This window comes from Scyliorhinus torazame, chromosome 14, assembly GCF_047496885.1.
Source record: "Scyliorhinus torazame isolate Kashiwa2021f chromosome 14, sScyTor2.1, whole genome shotgun sequence".
NCBI lineage: Eukaryota > Metazoa > Chordata > Chondrichthyes > Carcharhiniformes > Scyliorhinidae > Scyliorhinus > Scyliorhinus torazame.
Window position 1 is genome coordinate 205,099,446 of NC_092720.1, and position 14,522 is coordinate 205,113,967.

The window sequence follows — 14,522 nt, forward strand, 5'->3', positions numbered from 1 at the left end:
CCTTGCAACCCCTTCCGTGATACCTCCCTGCCTCACTAACGGGTGCGGGCATTGGGTTGGCAGTAACAGCTGGGATGGAGGGTAATGACAACCCACTCTGCATTGGTGTGTATCTTTCTGGCTTACAGGCCCTAATACTATGTCCAGGTGGATCCCCAGGATGTACATCAGGAGTCGAGACGGCCTGCTGAGATTTCCGCTCTGTGACCTCGGTCCCCTTCGGCAGCCGTTTTCCGGGGCGACCGGGCCTGAATGAGCCCGACTGCTGCTCAGGTATCCAGGTCGCGTGGTGCCGCCATGTGTTGCCTGTTGCCCATGGGGTGCGCCAGGGAGAGGAGGGCGTGGGGGAGGGTGGAAGTCCGAGATGCTAGTGTGTTCCGGCACCTTCCCTGCGGGAGTCACCGGTACGGGCCCCATCACCTCCTCCTCCCTCGGGGTGCCTGATGGCCCGTGGGCTACTCCATGGGATGGTGCGAACGGAGCTATCCCCTGAGGTTCCCCGCCACCAGGTGTTTCTTCTCCTGGGGTCCCGCTCTCATCTCAACCAGGGTCTCCATGCTCGTGGCCGTGGAGGACAGGCAGTGGACTACCTCCCTCTGGGACTGCGCCGCATCAGCCAGTGACTGCGCCATCTCCCTCTGGGACTGGGCCACCTCCCTCTGTGTCTGTGCTACATTGACCACTGACACCCTAAGCCCTGACAGTAGCCTTTGGCGAAGGCAGTGCCAGCCAACGGTACCCCTGACATCAGGGTCCAAGGTTGGGTGGATGGGGGAGGGGGGGCAGAGCCCCCATTGCCAACCGGAACCACCATGTTGTACCTGGTTGGGCACGGGGGTACGCACCATGCTAACATGTCAGCCTTTCACCCGCTGCAGACAATGGATTTGGGATTCAACCAGCAAAGGTGGCCTTCCTGCTGGTCTCCGCAGACCTGGGGAATGCCCTGCGGCTGTATGAGCTGGAGCTGATCGAGGAGGAGGAAGTGTGCAACAGCGGAGCGGGCAGTGGTGGAGTGTGCCGCAGAGAAACAAGTGGCAGTTGCCCAGGACAGAGAGCCAGCTGCCCAACAGGCCGAGGAGGGGGAGGTGCCAAGGAGGCGCCGCATGGGGCCTCGTGTTTACTGCATCCCCTGTCATTCGAGGACCCACCGGACCGGGCCTGCCATAGAAGACTCCGGCTGAGCAGAGAGACAGTGTGATATATCTGCCAGACGATGGCACACCTGGAATCGTGGGGCTATGGGGGAGGACACCCACTCCCAGTGGCCGTCAAGGTGACGGTTGCCCTGAACCTTTACGTGAGGGGGGTTCCTTCCAGACGCTGCGTGGGGACCCGTCCGGGATCTCACAGACCTGGGTGCACAGGTGCATGCACACTGTCACAGAGGGGTGATCGGCGGGATGGACGTCCCCCGACAAACACCTGAAGATGACAGGCGTATCCGGAGGCCACAGACCGAGACCTGCTACAATGGTGCTCTTACAGCGACCAGGAGCATGGTCGAGCGGTACTTCGGCCTCCTGAAGATGCGGTTCAAGTGCCTGGACCGCTCTGAAGGGGCCCTACAGTATGTTTCTGAGAGGAACGGCCACATCGTGGAGGCCTGCTGCGTCCTCCACAACATCGCGCAGCAGAGGGGTGATATGCTGGAGGAGGAACGTCAGCACTCTTCAGACGAGGAGGATGGAGGGGAGGGGGCGGATAGGCAGGACATGGCGCCCCAGCACGCAAGGGAGGCCGCACGACGTGTACGCCAGGGCCAATGTGCACGGGATTGCCTTCAGGTTCACCAATGGGGGGGGGGAATGGCCAGGGTCACGGAAACGGCATCCGACCCCCACACTCTCCCGCCTGCAACCCCTCCCTGCCACACCATGGGGTGTGGATCATAGAATTTACAGTGCTGAAGGAGGCCATTCGGCCCATCCGGTCTGCACCGGCCCTTGCAAGGGCACTCTACCCAAGCCCACACCCCCACCGTATCCCGGTAACTCAGGAACCCCACTTAACTCTTTTGGACACAAAGGGCAATTTAGCATGGACAATCCATCTAACCTGCACGTCTTTGGACTGTGGGAGAAAACCAGGGCACCCGGAGGAAACCCACGCAGACACGGGGAGAACATGCAGACTCCGCACAGACAGTGACCCAAGTCGGGAATCGAACCTGGGACCGTGGAGCTGTGAAGCAACGGCGCTAACCACCATGCTACCGTGCGGCTCTGGTCCATGGGATGTAGGATGACAACCTGCTCTGCGATGAGCTCTAGTGCTCCGCATCGTTTAACAACGTCTGACTCCTGCCCACGGTAGCACTTTCCACCATCCACCTGGGAGATCCCTGCATGCGAGCTTCCCATTCCAACACACAGTCCCATCGAATCCCTGGGGTGACGGTGGTGGGTACGGTTGGGGGAGGGGTGGGGGGGAGCCCAGGCCACCCACAACGTCCGCCCATTGCCCCCCTATCCTCTGGCCAGCCCAGACCAGCCCACCCCTCACACCTATCTGACAGAGCACCGCGGCAGGTTGTAACAGTGATAACGGGTGTTTAATGTGAACAAATATACATGCCTAACTAAACTGTGCCCGACACCTGAGCCAATTTAACTGGTGTCAAACTTTCTGGCCTTACGGGTCGCAAAGCTAGTTCTAGGTGGTTCCCCAGATGGTATAGCAGGAGTGAAGGCAGCCTGCTGTGATTCCCGCCCTGCGACAACGGTCCCCGCTGGCGGGCGTCTTCTGGGTCGACCGGGCCTGGATGGGCCCGGCTGCTGCTCGGGTGTCCCAGGTGACGTGGTGACACCGTGTTACGTCCGCTGCCCACCAGATTCACCAGGGACAGGAGTCACCGGCACGGACCCCACCACCTCCTCCTCCCTCGGGGTGCCCGATGGCCCCCGGGCTACTCCATGGGACTGGGGTGCAAGCGGAGCTACCCCCTGAGGCTCCCCTGCGACCTGGCACTGCAAGTCCTGGAGGCCCGCTCTGGTCTCGACCAGAGTCCGTGCCACCACCTTCTGCGTCTGTGTCACCTCAGCCAGTGAATGCGCCATCTCCCTCTGGGACTGGGCCAGCTCCCTCTGTGCCTGTGCCACGTCAGCAATGCCACCGATATTCTCAGTACTGTCTGCTCTGACTGGGCTATGCTCAGGAGCACCGCTGCGATGTCCAGGTGGCTCTGACACATGGCTACCTGCCTCGGCCAGCCCCCGCACAGAATGCCCCAGGCCTTGCACGTACTGATCCATAGCCAAACCGCCACCCCAATGTCTCCAACCTGGTCGCCATCCATGCAGTGTTGGCCTGGGTGGCATGCTTTGTCGGCACCACCTCCTGCTCCTGCAAGCGGTTGGACTCCTCCAACTGCATCTGCAGGTGGTGGATGCTCTCATGTCGTCTCTGGCTCTGCGACAGCAGCTCCACGATTGATGGGACTGTCCGTTCCAGAGGCCCGAAACCCGACCGGACGGCAGCTAGTCCCTGGGATCGGCTGCCTTCCGATCCGACGCACCCTTGGGTGTTCCTACCTCCACCTGCTGTACTGGAGCAGCTGTGAGTGAGCAACATAGTGTCCCAGGAGCCTCTTCACTAAAGTGCCCAACCGAGGTGAGTGTCTCTGGGATGGTGGAGGGTGTTGGAGACGCTGTGACGGAAAGTCAGTGTCATCCTCCGCCCCGAGCTCTGGGGTGTCCTGTGTCTCGGGTGGAGGGCTGGTGTCCGAGCTGCGCCCATCACTGCTCGGCTCACGGGGGGAATCCGGCTGTGGCACTGGCTGGGGGCGGGGGATACCAGATGGACCCGCCCCATCTCCAGCAGATCCTGCCAGACAGAAGACAAGAATCATAATTCATCCGCGGGCCGGAGAGTGGTGAGTGTGTGGGTGCGGGTGGTGTGGGGTGGGTGGTGAGGGGATGGTGTGCGGGTGTTGTGAGGCTGGTGTTGGGGTGGTGGGGGTGAGGGTGGTGTTAGTGGGGGTTGACACACATATCACGTGGAACCGCAACTAAGCGGGGTCTCACTTCCTCGCCTGCGACTGAACTCCACCTCAGCAACCTCCCTTTCCTCTGGCCCTCTGCTCAGCAACAGTGAGGGGCTGGAGGTCCTGGGGCCCCCCTCCTGTCTTCTCCCAGTCCTGGCCATTGTGCGCGGCCTTATCTTGGGCTGGGGGAGTGGAAACAGTGTTAGAGACTCCGATGCCTGCAGCCCAGGGATTAGGTCGCTCGTGGCCTCCGTGGCCAGGGCAGTTGGCCATGGTGGCCAGTATGGGTGCCCAGCATGTGGTGCAGCGTGGGGGTTTGCCCGTCCTCCTGGTAGGGGTGGGGGAGGTGTTGGGGTAAGGGTGTGTGGGACGGGGGTTTGTGCCGGGGCACAGTACTGTCTACTCATCGTGTGGGCGTCGTGCAGTTTTTGTGGCACTGCTGGCCGGTCTGGATGACATTGCCCATGGTGCTGACCGCCTCGACCAACCAGGCACGGTGAACAGTGGCGGCTGGAAGCCTCCTTCCTGGGCCGGGGTACAGGGTCATCCTCCTCTCCGCCACGGCATCCAGCCGGGTCTCGGGCTCTGCGTCCCCGAAACATGGGGCCGCGAGTCTTGCTGCCATCTTGTTTTCTGGGATGGTGTGTGTGGGGAGTGAAGTGGGTCTCTGCGGCTGCAGCTTGTCAGCCTCCTGAGTGTCAATCACGGAGCCGGCAAATCCGGCACCGTTTCCCATTGGAATCGATTGTGTTCCACGTGGCGCCAGTGCGAGCCCCTTAACAGTAGTGGAGACGGAGCAGGGGCGGCGCTAGTTTTGCTGACGTGTCCACAAATTCTGAGTCGACGTCAAGTCTCAGAAAGGGAAAGTCCCGCCCCATGTGAGTGGAATTGGATGGATAGACTTTCTCAGAGCTCGCTCAGGCCCAATGAACCGAATGGGCTCTTTTGTATCATTCATCATTTCTCAATCTATTATTCTCAATGTAAATAAACTGAACCCCTTATATAGATTCTAATCTGTAACTCACTCCCAGAGATCCATTATTTTATGTTTAAACTATCTGAACCCTCGGTTAGATTCCAGTCTGTGTCTCACTCCCAGGGATCCATTAATCCGGTGTTCTTCACACTTGGGGGCGGGACCCGGGGGCGGGGGCGGGGCCCGCGGGCGGGGGCGGGGCCCGCGGCGGGGAGCGGGAGGGCCGCCGAGCCGCTCCCGATCGCGCAAATCCCCGCGCGCCAGCCGCCCTTTATAAAATGGCCGGGAGCATGTAAAAAAAAATTCTGTCGCATTGCGCATGCGCGCACTACCATCGGCGCGCATGCGTATATTTCGTTTCGCATGCGCACTGCGACAGCAATTTTTTTAAACAGTCGTAGTTTTTTGACAAGTTTGGGGTTTTTTAAATTAATTTTATTCATTTATTTTATTCATTTAATTTTTTTTTTCATTTACTTTATTCATTTCTTTTTTTTTACAAGTTCGGGGGATTTTATTTAATAACATTTTACGGAAGAAAATTCAGAACTTTGGACAGATGGAGACTCCATACTTTCCGGCACAGGAAGGCTTCACCTTCATCCAACAGGTTCCATTGGAGGAGCGTGTACGAGGGCCAAAGGGACCCAAAACCATTTCCTCCATTTTCATCAGCAGCAAACAAGGTAAGAGAAAATGGTGGGTCGCTCAGGTCGGCCGGCATGGGTCGCTCAGGTCGGCCGGCGTGGGTCGCGAAGGTCGGCCGGCGTGGGTGGCGAAGGTCGGCCGGCGTGGGTCGCTCAGGTCGTCCAGCGTGGGTCGCTCAGGTCGGCCGGCGTGGGTCGCTCAGGTCGGCCGGCGTGGGTCGCGAAGGTCGGACGGGTTGGGTCGCGAAGGTCGGCCGGCGTGGGGCGCGAAGGTCGGCCGGCGTGGGTCGCGAAGGTCGGCCGGCGTGGGTCGCGAATGTCGGCCGGGTTGGGTCGCGAAGGTCGGCCGGCGTGGGTCGCGAAGGTCGGCCGGCGTGAATCACGAAGGTCGGCCGGCGTGAATCGCGAAGGTCGGCCGGCGTGGGTCGCTTAGGTCGTCCGGCGTGGGTCGCTCAGGTCGGCCGGCGTGGGTCGCGAATGTCGGCCGGCGTGAATCATGAAGGTCGGCCGGCATGGGTCGCGAAGGTCGGCCGGCGTGGGTCGCTCAGGTCGTCCGGCGTGAATCGCGAAGGTCGACCGGCGTGGGTCGCTCAGGTCGGCCGGCGTGGGTCGCTCAGGTCGGCCGGCGTGGGTCGCTCAGGTCGGCCGGCGTGGGTCGCTCAGGTCGGCCGGCGTGGGTCGCGAAGGTCGGCCGGCGTGGGTCGCGAAGGTCGGCCGGCGTGGGTCGCGAAGGTCGGCCGGCGTGGGTCGCGAAGGTCGGCCGGCGTGGGTCGCGAAGGTCGGCCGGCGTGGGTCGCGATGGTCGGCCGGCGTGGGTCGCGAAGGTCGGCCGGCGTGGGTCGTGAAGGTCGGCCGGCGTGGGTCGCTCAGGTCGGCTGGCGTGGGTCGCTCAGGTCGGCCGGCGTGAATCGCGAAGGTCGGCCGGCGTGGATCGCTCAGGTCGGCCGGCGTGGGTCGCTCAGGTCGGCCGGCGTGGGTCGCTCAGGTCGGCCGGCGTGGGTCGCTCAGGTCAGCCGGCGTGAATCGCTAAGGTCGGCCGGCGTGGGTTGCTCAGGTCGGCCGGCGTGGGTCGCTCAGGTCAGCCGGCGTGAATCGCTAAGGTCGGCCGGCGTGGGTTGCTCAGGTCGGCCGGCGTGGGTCGCTCAGGTCAGCCGGCGTGAATCGCTAAGGTCGGCCGGCGTGGGTCGCGAAGGTCGGCCGGCGTGGGTCGCTCAGGTCGGCTGGCGTGAATCGCGAAGGTCGGCCGGCGTGGGTCGCTCAGGTCGGCCAGCGTGGGTCGCTCAGGTCGGCCGGCGTGGGTCGCGCAGGTCAGCCGGCGTGGGTCGCGAAGGTCGGCGGCGTGAATCGCGAACGTCGGCCGGCGTGGGTCGTGAAGGTCGGCCGGCGTGGGTCGCTCAGGTCGGCCGGCGTGGGTCGCTCAGGTCGGCCGGCGTGAATCGCGAAGGTCGGCCGGCGTGGGTCGCTCAGGTCGGCCAGCGTGGGTCGCTCAGGTCGGCCGGCGTGGGTCGCTCAGGTCGGCCGGCGTGGGTCGCTCAGGTCGGCCGGCGTGGGTTGCTCAGGTCGGCCGGTGTGGGTCGCTCAGGTCAGCCGGCGTGAATCGCTAAGGTCGGCCGGCGTGGGTCGCGAAGGTCGGCCGGCGTTTGCCGCTCAGGTCGGCCGGCGTGGGTCGCTCAGGTCAGCCGGCGCGAATCGCGAAGGCCGGCCGGCGTGGGTCGCGAAGGTCGGCCGGCGTGGGCCGCTCAGGTCGGCCGGCGTGGGTCGCGAAGGTCAGCCGGCGTGAATCGCGAAGGTCGGCCGGCGTGGGTCGCGAAGGTCGGCCGGCGTGGGTCGCTCAGGTCGGCCGGCGTGGGTCGCTCAGGTCGGCCGGCGTGTGTCGCTCAGGTCAGCCAGCGTGGGTCGCTCAGGTCAGCCGGCGTGAATCGCTAAGGTCGGCCGGCGTGGGTCGCGAAGGTCGGCCGGCGTGCGCCGCGAAGGTCGGCCGGCGTGGGTCGCTCAGGTCAGCCGGCGCGAATCGCGAAGGTCGGCCGGCGTGGGTCGCGAAGGTCGGCCGGCGTGGGCCCCTCAGGTCGGCCGGCGTGGGTCGCTCAGGTCAGCCGGCGTGAATCGCGAAGGTCGGCCGGCGTGGGTCGCGAAGGTCGGCCGGCGTGGGTCGCTCAGGTCGGCCGGCGTGGGTCGCTCAGGTCGGCCGGCGTGTGTCGCTCAGGTCGGACAGCGTGGGTCGCTCAGGTCAGCCGGCGTGAATCGCGAAGGTCGGCCGGCGTGGGTCGCTCAGGTCGGCCGGCGTGGGTCGCTCAGGTCAGCCGGCGTGAATCGCTCAGGTCGGCCGGCGGGGTCGCGAAGGTCGGCCGGCGTGGGTCGCTCAGGTCGGCCGGCGTGAATCGCAAAGGTCGGCCGGCGTGGGTCGCTCAGGTCGGCCAGCGTGGGTCGCTCAGGTCGGCCGGCGTGGGTCGCGCAGGTCAGCCGGCGTGGGTCGCGAAGGTCGGCGGTGTGAATCGCCAACGTCGGCCGGCGTGGGTCGCGAAGGTCGGCCGGGTTGGGTCGCGAAGGTCGGCCGGCGTGTGTCGCGAAGGTCGGCCGGCGTGGGTCGCGAAGGTCGGCCGGCGTGGGTCGCGAAGGTCGGCCGGGTTGGGTCGCGAAGGTCGGCCGGGTTGGGTCGCGAAGGTCGGCCGGGTTGGGTCGCGAAGGTCGGCCGGGTTGGGTCGCGAAGGTCGGCCGGCGTGGGTCGCTCAGGTCGGCCGGCGTGGGTCGCTCAGGTCGGCCGGCGTGGGTCGCTCAGGTCGGCCGGCGTGGGTCGCGAAGGTCGGCCGGCGTGGGTCGCGAAGGTCGGCCGGCGTGGGTCGCTCAGGTCGGTCGGCCGGCGTGAATCGCGAAGGTCGGCCGGCGTGGGTCGCGAAGGTCGGCCAGCGTGCGTCGCGAAGGTTGGCCGGTTGGTAAAAATGGGGCCCCGGAAAAAACGTTTGAAGAACACTGCATTATTCTATATATAAACTATCTGAACCCCTCGATTAGATTCCAGTCTGTAACTCACTCCCGGGTATCCATTATTCTATATAGAAACAATCTGAACCCCTCGATTAGATTCCAATCTATCTCACTCCCAGTTATTCATTATATATACAAACTATCTGAACCCCTCGATTAGATTCCAGTCTGTAACTCACTCCCGGGTATCCATTATTCTATATAGAAACAATCTGAACCCCTCGATTAGATTCCAATCTATCTCACTCCCAGTTATTCATTATATATACAAACTATCTGAACCCCTCCAATAAATTCCAGTCTGTAACTCACTCCCATGTGTGTGTGTGGTCAATGTAGGTCATCAGCACTGACGTTAAAAGATAGCCCTGAATTTGTTGAGTGCCCCATTCTCCGTTCTCAGTGGCATTGGCGGTACGGTGGATTTGGATCAGAGGATTCCGGCCAAACCACATGAAGCCCTGACTCCCTCAGTTATCCAAAGTTACTATGACAACCCTGGTATGAGGTTATATTCAGAGGACATGTTTCAACTCTCACTGGCAGCTTCCTCGTGTTTTGTTAGTAACTTATTGGATATTATTCTGAAATCTGAAAGTATGGAATTCTTAAACTCATCTAAGCGAATTACCTCTCTCAGTCTCAGAGGTAGTCTCAACTTCCAATGCTCGTACCCAGCTATTAAAATTGTTCTGCTTACCCCTTTCAAACTCTGCATAAGTCTGTCCCAGCAGACTCTTCAAATTCTGAAATTTTTGCCTATATGCTTCAGGAACCAGTTCGTATGAATCTAGAATAGCCTTTTTTACCATGTCATAATCTCTGGACCCCTGTTCTGACAAGGTAGCTAAACTTCCTGTGTTCACCCTGTCAATGTACTCAGCAGAGGTAATGTCCACTTCCCTTTTCACCACTCCATTTGGGTTGTGATTTTCTCAAAAGCCCCAAAGAACGTTTCCACCTCTTTCTATTTTAATTTTGGGAGAGCCTGGGTGAGATTCGCCGCCGGCGTGATTCTCCATTTTGCCGTAGCCCAGGGTTTCTCGACGGCGTGGGTCTGCCCCACAATGGGAAATCCCATTGACCGGCCGGCGTAACGGAGAATCCCGCCGGCGGGTCGGTGCAGAAATGTGGCGCGGCGGGGCGGAGAATCCAGCCCCTTGTATAAACTTAAACACATCACCACTGAGTTCCGTTCTCGGACGAGCCTCCCCTCTATGTTCTGGCAGCTCTCCACTCATTACCAGCGGCTTAAGCTGGAAGTCTTTTTCTCATTCCAGCCTCCTCATTTGCAGCTCCGTTTCTTTTCCCTTTTGCTCTCTCTCCCTTTCTCTTTATTTTCTCTCATTCTCTCTCCTCATTTCCATTTTCAAATTCTCTCTGTTTTTGTTGTATTTCCAACTCTTTCATCAGTAACTGGATTTTCGCCAATTCTAACGATTGTTGATCTGGCCTAGGCTGTGTTGCTGGTTTTTCCTTCAAATTTAAAAGTTGAGCAATCGCCTCAAGTACCTCCGCCTTATTAGCTCTAGCTGGTAGGACCAGTTTTAATTCCCTTGCCAATTCGATAAGCGGGTCTTTGCGAACCTCCTCCAAATAAACCAGGGCTACGTTTTCCACTTGGTGAAATTGCTTAGCAGCTTCCATAGCCACCCTGTTGCAATATTACAAACCTGGGGCGTCATTCTCCGACGCCCCGCTGGGTCGGAGAATCGCCGGGGGCTGCCGTGAATCCCGCCCCCGCCGGTTGCCGAAGTCTTCGGTACCGGATATTCGGCGGGGGCGGGAATCGGGCCGCGCCGGTTGGCGGGCCCCCCCCGCTGGATTCTCCGGCCCGGATGGGCCGAAGTCCCGCCGATAAATTGCCTGTCCCGCCGGCGTGGATTAAACCACCTTTTGAACGGCTGGACAAGGCGGCGTGGGCGGGCTCTGGTGTCCTGGGGGGGCGCGGGGCGATCTGGCCCCAGGGGGTGCCCCCACGGTGGCCTGGCCCGCGATCGGGGCCCACCGATCCGTGGGCGGGCCTGTGCCGTGGGGGCACTCTTTCCCTTCCGCCTCCGCCACGGTCTCCACCATGGCGGAGGTGGAAGAGACTCCCTCCACTGCGCATGCGTGGGAAACTGTCAGCGGCCGCTGACGCTCCCGCGCATGCGCCGCCCCGATATGTCATTTCTGCGCCAGCTGGCGGGGCAACAAAGGCCGTTTCCGCCAGCTGGCGGGGCGGAAATCCCTCCGGCGTCGGCCTAGCCCCTCAATGTTGGGGCTCAGCCCCCAAAGATGCGGAGCATTCCGCACCTTTGGGGCGGCGCAATGCCCGTCTGATTGGCGTCGTTTTGGGTGCCAGTCGGCGGACATTGCGCCGTTTCGGGAGAATTTTGCCCCTGATGTCTCTTTATCATTTACTCGGTACCCCAAATTTGCTTCTGTTACGACACCCTGGGTGAGTGTGCGGTCATTTCCCACCCCACAGACCCCGGAGTCCCAACATAAGTGAATTCATCAATAATTTGTGCATTTTCCAGAGATCTTTAACCCTTGATTGCTCCAGTGAGTTACAGGCGCCAGACTAAGTATAACATAGAACATAGAACATAGAACAATACAGCGCAGTACAGGCCCTTCGGCCCACGATGTTGCACCGAAACAAAAGCCATCTAACCTACACTATACCATTATCATCCATATGTTTATCCAATTAACTTTTAAATGCCCTCAATGTTGGCGAGTTCACTACTGTAGCAGGTAGGGCATTCCACGGCCTCACTACTCTTTGCGTAAAGAACCTACCTCTGACCTCTGTCCTATATCTATTACCCCTCAGTTTAAAGTTATGTCCCCTCGTGCCAGCCATATCCATCCGCGGGAGAAGGCTCTCACTGTCCACCCTATCCAACCCCCTGATCATTTTGTATGCCTCTATTAAGTCTCCTCTTAACCTTCTTCTCTCCAACGAAAACAACCTCGAGTCCATCAGCCTTTCCTCATAAGATTTTCCCTCCATACCAGGCAACATCCTGGTAAATCTCCTCTGCACCCGCTCCAAAGCCTCCACGCCCTTCCTATAATGCGGTGACCAGAACTGTACGCAATACTCCAAATGCGGCCGTACCAGAGTTCTGTACAGCTGCAACATGACCTCCTGACTCCGGAACTCAATCCCTCTACCAATAAAGGCCAACACTCCATAGGCCTTCTTCACCACCCTATCAACCTGGGTGGCAACTTTCAGGGATCTATGTACATGGACACCTAGATCCCTCTGCTCATCCACACTTTCAAGAACTTTTCAATTAGCCAAATATTCCACATTCCTGTTATTCCTTCCAAAGTGAATCACCTCACACTTCTCTACATTAAACTCCATTTGCCACCTCTCAGCCCAGCTCTGCAGCTTATCTATATCCCTCTGTAACCTGCTACTTCCTTCCACACTATCGACAACACCACCGACTTTAGTATCGTCTGCAAATTTACTCACCCACCCTTCTGCGCCTTCCTCTAGGTCATTGATAAAAATGACAAACAGCAACGGCCCCAGAACAGATCCTTGTGGTACTCCACTTGTGACTGAACTCCATTCTGAACATTTCCCATCAACCACCACCCTCTGTCTTCTTTCAGCTAGCCAATTTCTGATCCACATCTCTAAATCACCCTCAATCCCCAGCCTCCGTATTTTCTGCAATAGCCTACCGTGGGGAACCTTATCAAACGCTTTGCTGAAATCCATATACACCACATCAACTGCTCTACCCTCGTCTACCTGTTCAGTCACCTTCTCAAAGAACTCGAAAAGGTTTGTGAGGCATGACCTACCCTTCACAAAGCCATGCTGACTATCCCTGATCATATTATTCCTATCTAGATGATTATAAATCTTGTCTCTTATAATCCCCTCCAAGACTTTACCCACTACAGACGTGAGGCTCACCGGTCGAGAGTTGCCGGGGTTGTCTCTGCTCCCCTTTTTGAACAAAGGGACCACATTTGCTGTCCTCCAGTCCTCTGGCACTATTCCTGTAGCCAATGATGACATAAAAATCAAAGCCAATGGTCCAGCAATCTCTTCCCTGGCCTCCCAGAGAATCCTAGGATAAATCCCATCAGGTCCCGGGGATTTATCTATTTTCAGCCTGTCCAGAATTGCCAACACCTCTTCCCTACGTACCTCAATGCCATCTAATCTATTTACCTGGAGCTCAGCATTCTCCTCCAGAACATTATCTTTTTCCTGAGTGAATACTGACGAAAAATATTCATTTAGTATCTCGCCTATCTCTTGAGACTCTACACACAACTTCCCATCCCTGTCCTTGACTAGTCCTACTCTTTCCCTAGTCATTCGCTTATTCCTGACATACCTATAGAAAGCTTTTGGGTTTTCCTTGATCCTTCCTGCCAAATACTTCTCATGTCCCCTCCTTGCTCGTCTTAGCTCTCTCTTTAGATCCTTCCTCGCTACCTTGTAACTATCCATCGCCCCAACTGAAACTTCACACCTCATCTTCACATAGGCCTCCTTCTTCCTCTTAACAACAGATTCCACTTCTTTGGTAAACCATGGTTCCCTCGCTCGGCACCTTCCTCCCTGCCTGACCGGTACATACTTATCAAGAACACACAGTAGCTGATCCTTGAACAAGCTCCACTTATCCAGTGTGTCCAACACTTGCAGCCTACTTCTCCACCTTATCCCCCCTCAAGTCACGTCTAATGGCATCATAATTTCCCTTCCCCCAGCTATAACTCTTGCCCTGTGGTGTATACTTATCCCTTTCCATCCTTAACGTAAACGTCACCGAATTGTGGTCACTGTCCCCAAAGTGCTCACCTACCTCCAAATCCAACAACTGGCCTGGTTCATTACCCAAAACCAAATCCAATGTGGCCTCGCCTCTTGTTGGCCTGTCAACAAACTGTGTCAGGAAACCCTCCTGCACACACTGTACAAAAAACGACCCATCTAATGTACTCGAACTATATCTTTTCCAGTCAATATTTGGAAAGTTAAAGTCTCCCATAATAACTACCCTGTTACTTTCGCTCTTATCCAGGATCATCCTCGCCATCCCTTCCTCTACATCCCCAGAACTATTTGGAGGCCTATAGAAGACTCCCAACAGTGTGACCTCTCCTTTCATGTTTCTAACCTCAGCCCATACTACCTCGGAAGATGAGTCCCCATCTAGCATCCTCTCCGCCACCGTAATACTGCTCTTGACTAGCAGCGCCACACCTCCCCCTCTTTTGCCTCCTTCTCTGAGCTTACTAAAACACCTAAACCCCGGAACCTGCAACATCCATTCCTGTCCTTGCTCTATCCATGTCTCCGAAATGGCCACAACATCAAAGTCCCAGGTACCAACCCATGCTGCCAGTTCCCCTACCTTATTTCGTATACTCCTGGCATTGAAGTAGACACACTTCAAACCACCTACCTGAGCACTGGCCCCCTCCTGCGACGTCAAATCTGAGCTCCTGACCTCTATACTCTCATTCTCCCTTACCCTAAAACTACAATCCAGGTTCCCATGCCCCTGCTGCATTAGTTTAAACCCCCCCAAAGAGCACTAACAAATCTCCCCCCCAGGATATTTGTGCCCCTCAGGTTCAGATGTAGACCATCCTGTCTGTAGAGGTCCCACCTTCCCCAGAAAGAGCCCCAGTTATCCAGAAATCTGAATCCCTCCCGCCTGCACCACCCCTGTAGCCACGTGTTTAATTGCTCTCTCTCCCTATTCCTCATCTCACTATCACGCGGCACGGGCAACAACCCAGAGATAACAACTCTGTTTGTTCTAGTTCTGAGCTTCCATCCTAGCTCCCTGAAAGCCTGCCTGACATCCTTATCCCCTTTCCTACCTATGTCGTTAGTGCCAATGTGGACCACGACTTGGGGCTGCTCCCCCTCCCCCTTAAGGACCCGGAA

General features: G+C 58.2%; 1 long non-coding RNA gene across 2 annotated transcripts in view; it reads left to right on the forward strand.

Annotated features, from left to right (window-relative positions):
• Positions 1-5,477: 5,477 nt before the first annotated feature.
• The window catches only part of LOC140390372 (uncharacterized), a 69,780-nt gene continuing 60,735 nt past the window's right edge, over positions 5,478-14,522 (forward strand). For both annotated transcript variants that reach the window (XR_011934625.1, XR_011934626.1), the window contains exon 1: positions 5,478-5,650. This is a non-coding gene — a long non-coding RNA (uncharacterized lncRNA). The remainder of the gene's footprint in view (positions 5,651-14,522) is intronic.